General features: G+C 39.8%; 1 protein-coding gene across 12 annotated transcripts in view; it reads right to left on the bottom strand.

The window, feature by feature from the left end:
- LOC127005634 (arginine-glutamic acid dipeptide repeats protein-like) overlaps positions 1–6,591 on the bottom strand; it is a 48,594-nt gene extending 42,003 nt beyond the window's left edge. For all 12 annotated transcript variants that reach the window (XR_007758767.1, XR_007758766.1, XR_007758765.1 and 9 more), the window contains exon 1: positions 6,499–6,591. The gene's annotated coding sequence lies outside the window, so the exon portion shown is untranslated. The remainder of the gene's footprint in view (positions 1–6,498) is intronic.
- Positions 6,592–9,669: the final 3,078 nt, after the last annotated feature.

Raw genomic sequence — 9,669 nt, 5'->3', positions numbered from 1 at the left:
TTTATATGTGTCTAGGCCAAGGATACAGAAATGGGGATAGTGGCAAGGTATCTCTTAGTGTGTGTTCCTTCACCTCTGTGTTAGCTAAAGGGGGGATGGGCCGAGGATGGGCCGCTAAGAGGGTGCGGATATGCATGAAAGGAGATGCGGGGAGTGTTTTTTTTATATACTGTTCACTTAGCCTTGGAAGCACTGTGTCTGAGTTTGTTTGTTTGTGTGCGTAAAGAGAGGGGGGTGTCTGTGTTTGTGTGTGTGTGTGTGTGTGTGTGTGTGTGTGTGTGTGTGTGTGTGTGTTTCTTATCTACTTATACTTATCCAGGATTGAGTGAAGATTGTAAAGTCATGTATTTGAGCTTACTTTTATCCACAGCAATACTTATACTGTGTGTGTGTGTGTGTGTGTGTGATCATCTGTATGCATCCATGTATCTTGGCTCCATCAAACATGCATCACACACACACACACACCACTCCACACACACATACATAAACGAAACTCTAGTATTATCACTATTATCCTTATTATCATCATTTTAAAGGGATTCTACAAAGCTCAGAGTAAAGCATGACAGTCAATATAGGAATACGCTGAGAGAGAAAGTTTGGCAGAGGGAAGGGAGGGAAGACACGAGACAATCTGCAAAACTGGTATGATAATGAGGTCTTTGGGTGTCGGTGTGCCATGTTAAGCAAGGCAGATGATGTGGCAAGGCAGAGAATGAGTAGCGAAAGGAAGGGAACTTGTAAGCATCAGGATATCTCTTATTTTTGAAAGGTAGAGAAAAGAATAGTAGACACAAGACAATCTGCAACACTGGTATGATAATGAGGTCTTTGGGTGTCTGTGTGCCATGTTAAGCAAGGCAGATGATGTGGCAAGGCAGAGAATAAGTAGCGAAAGGAAGGGAACTTGTTGGCTCTGAATTTGGAAAGGCAGAGATGAGAGTTGCATAAGCTGGGAAGGCTCTCTATTTGGGAAGGCTAAGATCAGAGAAGCAGAGGTAAGGAAGTTGTGTTAGCATTAGGGAAAGTCTGAGTTTGGAAAGGCAGAAAACATAGTAGACACAAGACAACCTGCTACACTAGTATGATAATGAGTCCCTTGAGGTCTTTGGGTGTTGGTGTGTCATGTTAAGAGAGGCAGATGCTGTGGCGTGGGAGAGAACAGAGTGACAAGGAAAGGAGGTTGCTAGCATTAGAAAAGGTATGAATATGGAAAGATAGAGAAGAGGGTAGCCTAAAGATTGAAGGCTCTCTGTTTGGGAAGGTTAGGATCAGAGAAGCAGAGGAAAGGAGGTTGCTAGCATTAGAAAAGGTATGAATATGGAAAGATAGAGAAGAGGGTAGCCTAAAGATTGAAGGCTCTCTGTTTGGGAAGGTTAAGATCAGAGAAGCAGAGGAAAGGAGGTTGCTAGCATTAGAAAAGGTATGAATATGGAAAGATAGAGAAGAGGGTAGCCCAATGATTGAAGGCTCTCTGTTTGGGAAGGTTAAGATCAGAGAAGCAGAGGAAAGGAAGTTGTTTGCATTAGGAAAGGTCTGAATTTGGAAAGGTAGAGAAGAGGGTAGCCTAAAGATTGAAGGCTCTCTGTTTGGGAAGGTTAAGATCAGAGAAGCAGAGGAAAGGAAGTTGTTTGCATTGGGAAAGGTATGAATATGGAAAGATAGAGAAGAGGGTAGCCTAAAGATTGAAGGCTCTCTGTTTGGGAAGGTTAAGATCAGAGAAGCAGAGGAAAGGAAGTTGTTTGCATTGGGAAAGGTATGAATATGGAAAGATAGAGAAGAGGGTAGCCCAATGATTGAAGGCTCTCTGTTTGGGAAGGTTAAGATCAGAGAAGCAGAGGAAAGGAAGTTGTTTGCATTAGGAAAGGTCTGAATTTGGAAAGGTACAGATCAGTGTCGTAGAAGGAATGGAAACCTCTCATTCTGGAAGGGTTGAGAACTGAATAGGTAGAAAAGGAAGGAAGGATGGAAGGAAGAGGAGGGTATCAGGACACCTCTCCTCCCGAAGTTGACCTCTCTTCCGGCCACTCTGTACTCTTTTTGGGAGCAGTGAGTAGCGGGCTTTTTTTTTCATTATTGTTTCCTTTCTTTTATGCCCTTGAACTGTCCTCTTGTAAAAAAAAAAGAGAAATAAATAAATTAATAGAATAGAATAGCCAAGAGAGGATCAATTTCAGAAGGATGATGATGATGACTACTACGACAACAACCATGAAGATTAGTAGTATTATTGTTTCCTTTTTTTTATGCCCTTGAACTGTCCTCTTGTAAAAAAAGAAAGAGAAATAAATAAATTAATAGAATAGAATAGCCAAGAGAGGATCAGTTTCAGAAGGATGATGATGATGACTACTACGACAACAACCATGAAGATTAGCAGTATTATTGTTTCCTTTTTTTATGCCCCTGAACTGTCCTCTTGTAAAAAAAAAAGAGAAATAAATAAATTAATAGAATAGAATAGCCAAGAGAGGATCAATTTCAGAAGGATGATGATGATGACCACTACGACAACAACCATGAAGATTAGTAGTATGTATTAGTCTTTCTACTATACCACTGTTACCACTGTTACTGCTGCCATCATGCTTCTTATTAACCATCATCATCATAACCACAAGAGTACATAGCGCAGAAACCGTAACAAACAAACACATACCACATGTCAACAGAGATAACAAGGGTATGGTGAGAACATTTAAACAAAGATTGAGGAAATGAGATAGAGAGACGTGATGTCATTAAGATAAGGCCAGAGGGAAGGGCAAAGATGGGCAGGGTGATAGCTGTGGCCTTATCAACGGGAGTGAGTGAAGGACAGAAGCCAGTTGGGTAGAGGAAGAACACAGGATAAAAATAGAGTGGATTGATAAGTAACTCCCGCCTCTTATGATTTAGTTTAGTGTGTGTGTGATGGAGTTAGAGAGTTATGTATACTTATCATTGGTGAGTGTAGTAGAGAGTGCAGTTAATAGGGTTGGGAAGGGGGTGAAAATAGGATTAAAATTGAGTGGATTGATAAGTAACCCCCCCCCTCTTATGATTTAGTTTAGTGTGTGTGTGATGGAGTTAGAGAGTTATGTATACTTATCATTGGTGAGTGTAGTAGAGAGTGCAGTTAATAGGGTTGGGAAGGGGGTGAAAATAGGATAAAAATTGAGTGGAATGATAAGTTACTACCACCTTTTATGGTTTAGTTTAGTGTGTGAGATGGAGTTAGAGAGTTATGTATACTTATCAACCATGAGTGTAGTATAGAGGGTAGTTGATAGGGTTGTGTAGGGGATGAAAATCAGATAAATATAGAGTGATACAATAAGTTACTCTCATCACTGTTATTACGAGTTGATAGTTTAGTGTGATGGAGTTAAAAAGAGTTACATATACTTATCATTAGTGAGTGAACTATAGAGGTTAGTTGACAGCATTGGGAAGGGGATGAAAACAAGGATAAAAATAGAGCAGACTGATAAGTTACTCCCATTATTGTTATTACTGATACTAGTGTGTGTAATGGAGTTTGAGGGATCTGAATACTTATCATTAGTGAGTGTAGTAAAGAGGGCAGTTAAATGGGTTGCCTAGGAGATAAAATGGGATGAAAATAGAGTGGAATAATGAGTTACTGGTATCCCCCATCAGTTCTTATTAATAGTTTAGAGTGTGTGATGGAGTTAAAGTTTTGTATGGTGTAAAGGTCTTTTTTTTACTGCAAGGGAGGCAGTTTAAGGGCAAAAAACAAACACAGCAACGATAAAGCCTGCCATACGATGCTCCACCAAAAGAAAAAAGAACGAGAGGTCAGAGGAGAGGTCAATTTCGGGTGGAGAGGTGTCTTGATACGCTCCTCTCAAAGCGTGTAAGTCGTAGGCAGGAGGAAATGTAGACGAAGGAAGGTTTACTTGTGCGTGGATTAGTGTGGTTGCTCATGGCTTTGTTAGTGTGTTTGGACTAATAAATGATAAATGAAATACAATAGAGAAATGTCATGTGATTGTATTCCAAGGTTAAGTTTAGCTGTACATGATGTAGTAGAGTCATTCAAGGTTTGGTTAGTTGTTCATGGTCAAGTTTCATTGTGTGTTTGTACTAATAAGTGACATGAAATACAATGCAGAGAAATGTCATGTAAGTCAATTTCATGGTTTAGTTAAGTCATCCATGGTTAAGTTGTTCATGATAGTTACCTTATGCATGACTATTGAGAAAGTGTGTGGAGGAGGACCTAGTGCTATCATCATTACCCTCGTCATTATCTTCATTACAGTGATGTGCGAGGAGGCTTTTGATAGAGACAGTTGAAGGGTCGTAATTAAATGTCTAACCTCACAATGAAAATAAGAGATAAAAAGGAGAGTAAAGGTGGGGCATGTGGACCAGAGTGTGACGACTGCAAAACTTGACCAAAAATAGTAGAAAAAAAACCAAATAAATAAATGAGAAATATATAATAAAATGAATAGAGCAAAAAACAAATAAATAGTAAATAAAATAAATACATAATAATAAATATATATATACCTAATCAACTGAATAAATAAGTAAAACAATCTCACTTGTATCCAGGAATAAAACTAAGGTATGCAATCATCATTACAGTTGTTTACAGTGTTTACAGTCATCGCCACAACAGTCGTATACGGGCAAGCAATCACAGAAGTTGCATTTTTTTTTTTTTAGGGGCAAGTTTAAGGGTTTAAGTTTATGGGGATTGAATTTCTTTAAGGGAGTGACTACTACTACTACTACTCCCCCTACTATTAATAATAATAATAATACCACTATAACTATTTCTGCTTCTACTACTAAGGGCAGGTCTATCTGGATGTGCAGTGAATGTGTCCTCAACCTCCCCAAGCAGTTTTTCTTTCTTTTTTCCTTCCAGTTCATGCTTATTTCTTTGAGTACTGTAGATGGAGGATTCATCCTCTCAGGGGTCCAGTGTCCTTTCCCTATGGTTACCAGTCGGCCCAGCCCCTAATTTGGGTTGGTTCAGGGGAGAGGCTTGCACCCCCATCACACACACAAAAAAGAAGTCAGAAACATATCAAAAGGCAGAAGTTGGGGTTGCGGCGTGAACCTCAACCCAAATCCAGTTTTACTGGGGGGCCAAATGACTATGATGATGCCAAGTTTATTAAAAGGACATCAGAAGGCTATTGATGAAAGCAATCAAGACTCAACTCACTCACTATGACGTTTTGAATAAGTGTATCGAGGATTATAATCGAGGCTGACATCGTAATTGTTGATGGCCCTCGGAGAGCACTGCACTAGCAGTGGAGCGGGGCCTGAAACCTCATCAACGGTAAACAGTAAACAGCCAAACTGTACAGTGGGCCTCCTTAGTGTATTCACATTGGGTGAGCCTGCCCTCAGTGACAGGTGCAAGGCAAAGCCTATGTGACCCCTGCATCTTGAAGGAGGAAGGGCCCCTAGCCCCTCTCTTTGTTTTAGGGGTGGCCTGGAGGTGCAGAGGCAGCGCCTGCCAGCAGAACCAGGCCCGGGGTTAACCTCTGAAGGGCTGTGTGTGGGCTCCTGGAATGTCTGGAGCCTCTCAGAGGATCACCAACTGCCCTACTACCTGTCAGATGAGCTCACAAGGCTGAGGGTGGATATCTAATTACTGAGTGAATAAGATTTACTTTCATATCTCCTTTGGTAACTCATATAACTTATTACTGGTGGGAAAGGTAATGAGGTGTGTGTGTAATTCACCCCGACCTGATCATGAACTCAACTTGTCGTTGCCAGCAAGTACCCTCCTGATTAGAGCAAGGCACGTTATAGACGGTCTCTGGGTACTGCCGGAACCTTCACGCGCCACACCCCACATCCCCCTTGCTCAATGGGGGACAGTAACCGCTCCCTGCCAATAAAATATCCCAACCTGAGCGGGGCTTGAAGCGAGCTATTGGACGGTGTGTGTATTTACCTAACTTTTCCTTAAAATAAATAAAATGAATGTGTGTGGCTACTTATTATATAGTATTTACCTATTTGTGGTTTACAGGGCCTGAAGTAAGCTCAGATAGGACTGTCTCCTTGTCTATATTCATGCAATCTATCCTTCATGTGTGTGTGTGTGTGTGTGTGTGTGTGTATCAGGTGCACACAGTGGCCTGCAGTGTGTGTGTACGTGAGTGAGGTGCACACATGAGTGATGGAGGTGGTGTACGTGCGTGCGTGCGTGTGTGTAGGCGTGTGTACATTTCCAGAGGGGGGGAGGGGGTGGCCAGCTGACTATGCCCCCCCTGCCCCCCGTGGACCCCCTGCACACCCTCGGCCCCTGGGGGAAGCGCCGCTGGGGGGGAAAAAGGCACAACAAAGGTCAAGGCGCTGAGTAAACAATTAATTAGACCCACACACACACCCGCCCCGCTGCACCCCGCCCTCCTCTCTCCCCTATTTCCCCCCCTTCCCACCCTTATTTCCCCCTTCCCCCGTGTCCTAAATCACCCTGGGTTAATTAGGGACAAGCTGCGTGAGTCTTACCTTGCGGGGCGTGGGATTAACGGTGTTTTTTTCAATGTTTTCTCGAGGGTTGAGTCCGCCTCGCCGCCACCAAGCGTTGCCTGCCACTGCGATGGAAAGGTTATCGTACCGTACTGCCTCGCTCCTCTTTATTGGCCTTATTAATAAAAACTGCGGGGATTTGGGACACTTTGAGGGAGTTTTGCTTTATTTTGTACAATTTCAAGAATGCTATCACAGTTTATATCGCCTAAAGAGGGAATTTGTGGGGTATATTGAGACTACCGTACTGTATTTCTCCTCTTTATTGGCCTTATTAATAAAAACTGCGGGGATTTAGGACACTTTGAGGGAGTTTATCTTTATTTTGTACAATTTCAAGAATGCTATCACAGTTTATATCGCCTAAAGAGGGAATTTGTGGGGTATATTGAGACTACCGTACTGTATTTCTCCTCTTTATTGGCCTTATTAATAAAAACTGCGGGGATTTAGGACACTTTGGGGGAGTTTATCTTTATTTTGTACAATTTCAAGAATGCTATCACAGTTTATATCGCCTAAAGAGGGAATTTGTGGGGTATATTGAGACTTCCGTACTGTATTTCTCCTCTTTATTGGCCTTATTAATAAAAACTGCGGGGATTTAGGACACTTTGGGGGAGTTTTGCTTTATTTTGTACAATTTCAAGAATGCTATCACAGTTTATATCGCCTAAAGAGGGAATTTGTGGGGTATATTGAGACTACCGTACTGCCTCGCTCATCTTTATTGGCCTTATTAATAAAAACTGCGGGGATTTGGGACACTTTGAGGGAGTTTTGCTTTATTTTGTACAATTTCAAGAATGCTATCACAGTTTATATCGCCTAAAGAGGGAATTTGTGGGGTATATTGAGACTACCGTACTGTCTCGCTCCTCTTTATTGGCCTTATTAATAAAAACTGCGGCGATTTGGGACACTTTGGGGGAGTTTTGCTTTATTTTGTACAGTTTTAAGGAGGTTGTTATGCTTAAAAGGGAGTTTGTGGGGTATAAAGACGCTTCCGTACTGCATTTCTCCTCTTTATTGACCTTATTAATAAAAACTGCGGCGATTTGGGACACTTTGGGGGAGTTTTGCTTTATTTTGTACAGTTTGAAGGAAATTGTTATGCTTAAAAGGGAGTTTGTGGGGTATAAGACGCTTCCGTACTGCATTTCTCCTCTTTATTGGCCTTATCAATAAAAACTACGGCGATTTGGGTGGTTTTGGGGAGCTTTTCTATATTTTGTAGAGTTTTAAGGAGGTTGTTAAGCAAAAATAAGTAATTTGAGGGATTTGTTAAAGTTGTCGTAGTAAAATATCTGCTTTACTCGTCTTTATTGGTCTTATTAATAAAAACTACAGCGATTAAGGATATTTTAATCTATTTTTTCTCCATGTTATGCATTTTGAAGGAGGTTGCTACGCTAAAAAAGTAATTTGAGGGATTTATTAAAGATGTACTAAAATAGCTGCTTTATTGGCCTTATTAATAAAAAACTACGGTGATTTGGGAGACTTTGGGGGAGCTCTTCATTTAATACAATTTCAAAAATACTATCACGCCAAAAAAAGGGAGTTTGTGAGGTATATTAACGCTTCGTAGTGCATTTCGCATCTTTATTGGCCTTATTAATAAAAACTACGGCGATTTGGGTAATTTTACTGAGGGTTTTCTTTATTTTTTTTACAGTTTTATGAAGGTTATTTGTTATTGCAGTTGTATTTCTCTCTTCTGTATCAGGACAAATTCATTTCCTGGTCATTTTTATTGAGTCTTTATTTTTTTTTACAGTTCTAAAATATTTTCTTTGGCTAAAAAATGTAAAGTCAAGGGATAGTTGTCGAATATATAGCGCCATTTTCTCTCTCCTAACTTGATTCGGGTTATCTTTATCGAGTTTTTCTTTATTTTTTACGGTTTTAATTTTATTGTTACTCCGCAAAAGACGAGATGAATAATGATGTTTGGTTATCGTCATACGTCATTCCTACGCGATGCCAGACGCGCGTGCATGGGCCATTGTCGTACGTCTAATAAATTCTCTCCTCCCATGGCTATTATGCACAAAAACTTACTTCAGGTCACAATTGCGAAGCCATGCACTCATTTTCTCATCGTTTTATTGGTTATTTATCCTCTCTAGAGTAAGGTCAGGGATGTTTGTGGCATATTGTCGTACGTCTAATTAATTTTCTCCTCCTATGGCTATTATGCGCACAAACTTTACTTCAGGTCACCATTACGAAGCCTTCTAGTTATATTCCATTTTTATATTGGCTATTTGTCCCCTTAGGAGTAAGTTCAGGGATGTTTTATGGTATATTATCGTATATCTGATAAATTTTCCTCTCATGGCTATTATGCATGAAGACATTGATTCAGGGCACCATTACGAGGCCTTGTAGATATTTTTCCATCGTTTCAGTGGTTATTTATCCCCTAAAAAGTAAGATCAGGGATGTTTCGTGGTATAGGCCTATATTGTCGTATCTCTAAAAAAAAATTCCTCTCATGGCTATTATGCATTGAAAATTTACTTCAGGTCACGATTACGAAGCCTTGTAGTTAATTTTTCATCGTTTTATTGGCTATTTGTCCCCTCAGGAGTAAGGTCAGGGATATTTTGTAGCATATTATCGTACTTACGTCTAATAAGTTCTTTCCTCTCATGGCTATTACACATGAAAACTTCACTCTAGGTTACCATTACGAACCTTGTACTCGTTTTTCATCGTTTTATTCGTCATTTGTCCCATCAGAGGCTTTGATCATGAATGTTTTGTAATACGTCAGCCGATGAAGGAAGGGAAGGCCACCATGGGAAAGTTTGGTGGGGCGCGGCCTCTTTTTCTTCTTTTTCCTTTTTTCTTCTCTTATTCTTCTTCTTATGCTGCATCACTTTTTCCACACCTCGCTTATTATCAATGGCGTACGTTACATTATGTCTTTATTCTTCTTCCTCTTCTTATTCTTTCTTATTCTTCTTTTGAGTTTAGAAAAAGGGTGACTCGTCTAAATTTAAGGAATTGCATTATTATTATTATTATTATTATTATTATTATTATTATTATTATTATTATTATTATTATTATTATTATTATTATTATTATTATTATTATTATTATTATTATTATTATTATTATTATTATTATTATTATTAT

This window comes from Eriocheir sinensis, chromosome 30 (assembly GCF_024679095.1).
Source record: "Eriocheir sinensis breed Jianghai 21 chromosome 30, ASM2467909v1, whole genome shotgun sequence".
NCBI classification, from domain to species: domain Eukaryota; kingdom Metazoa; phylum Arthropoda; class Malacostraca; order Decapoda; family Varunidae; genus Eriocheir; species Eriocheir sinensis.
Note: the sequence above shows the minus strand (reverse complement) of the source record. Positions and strands in the feature narration are given on the sequence as shown.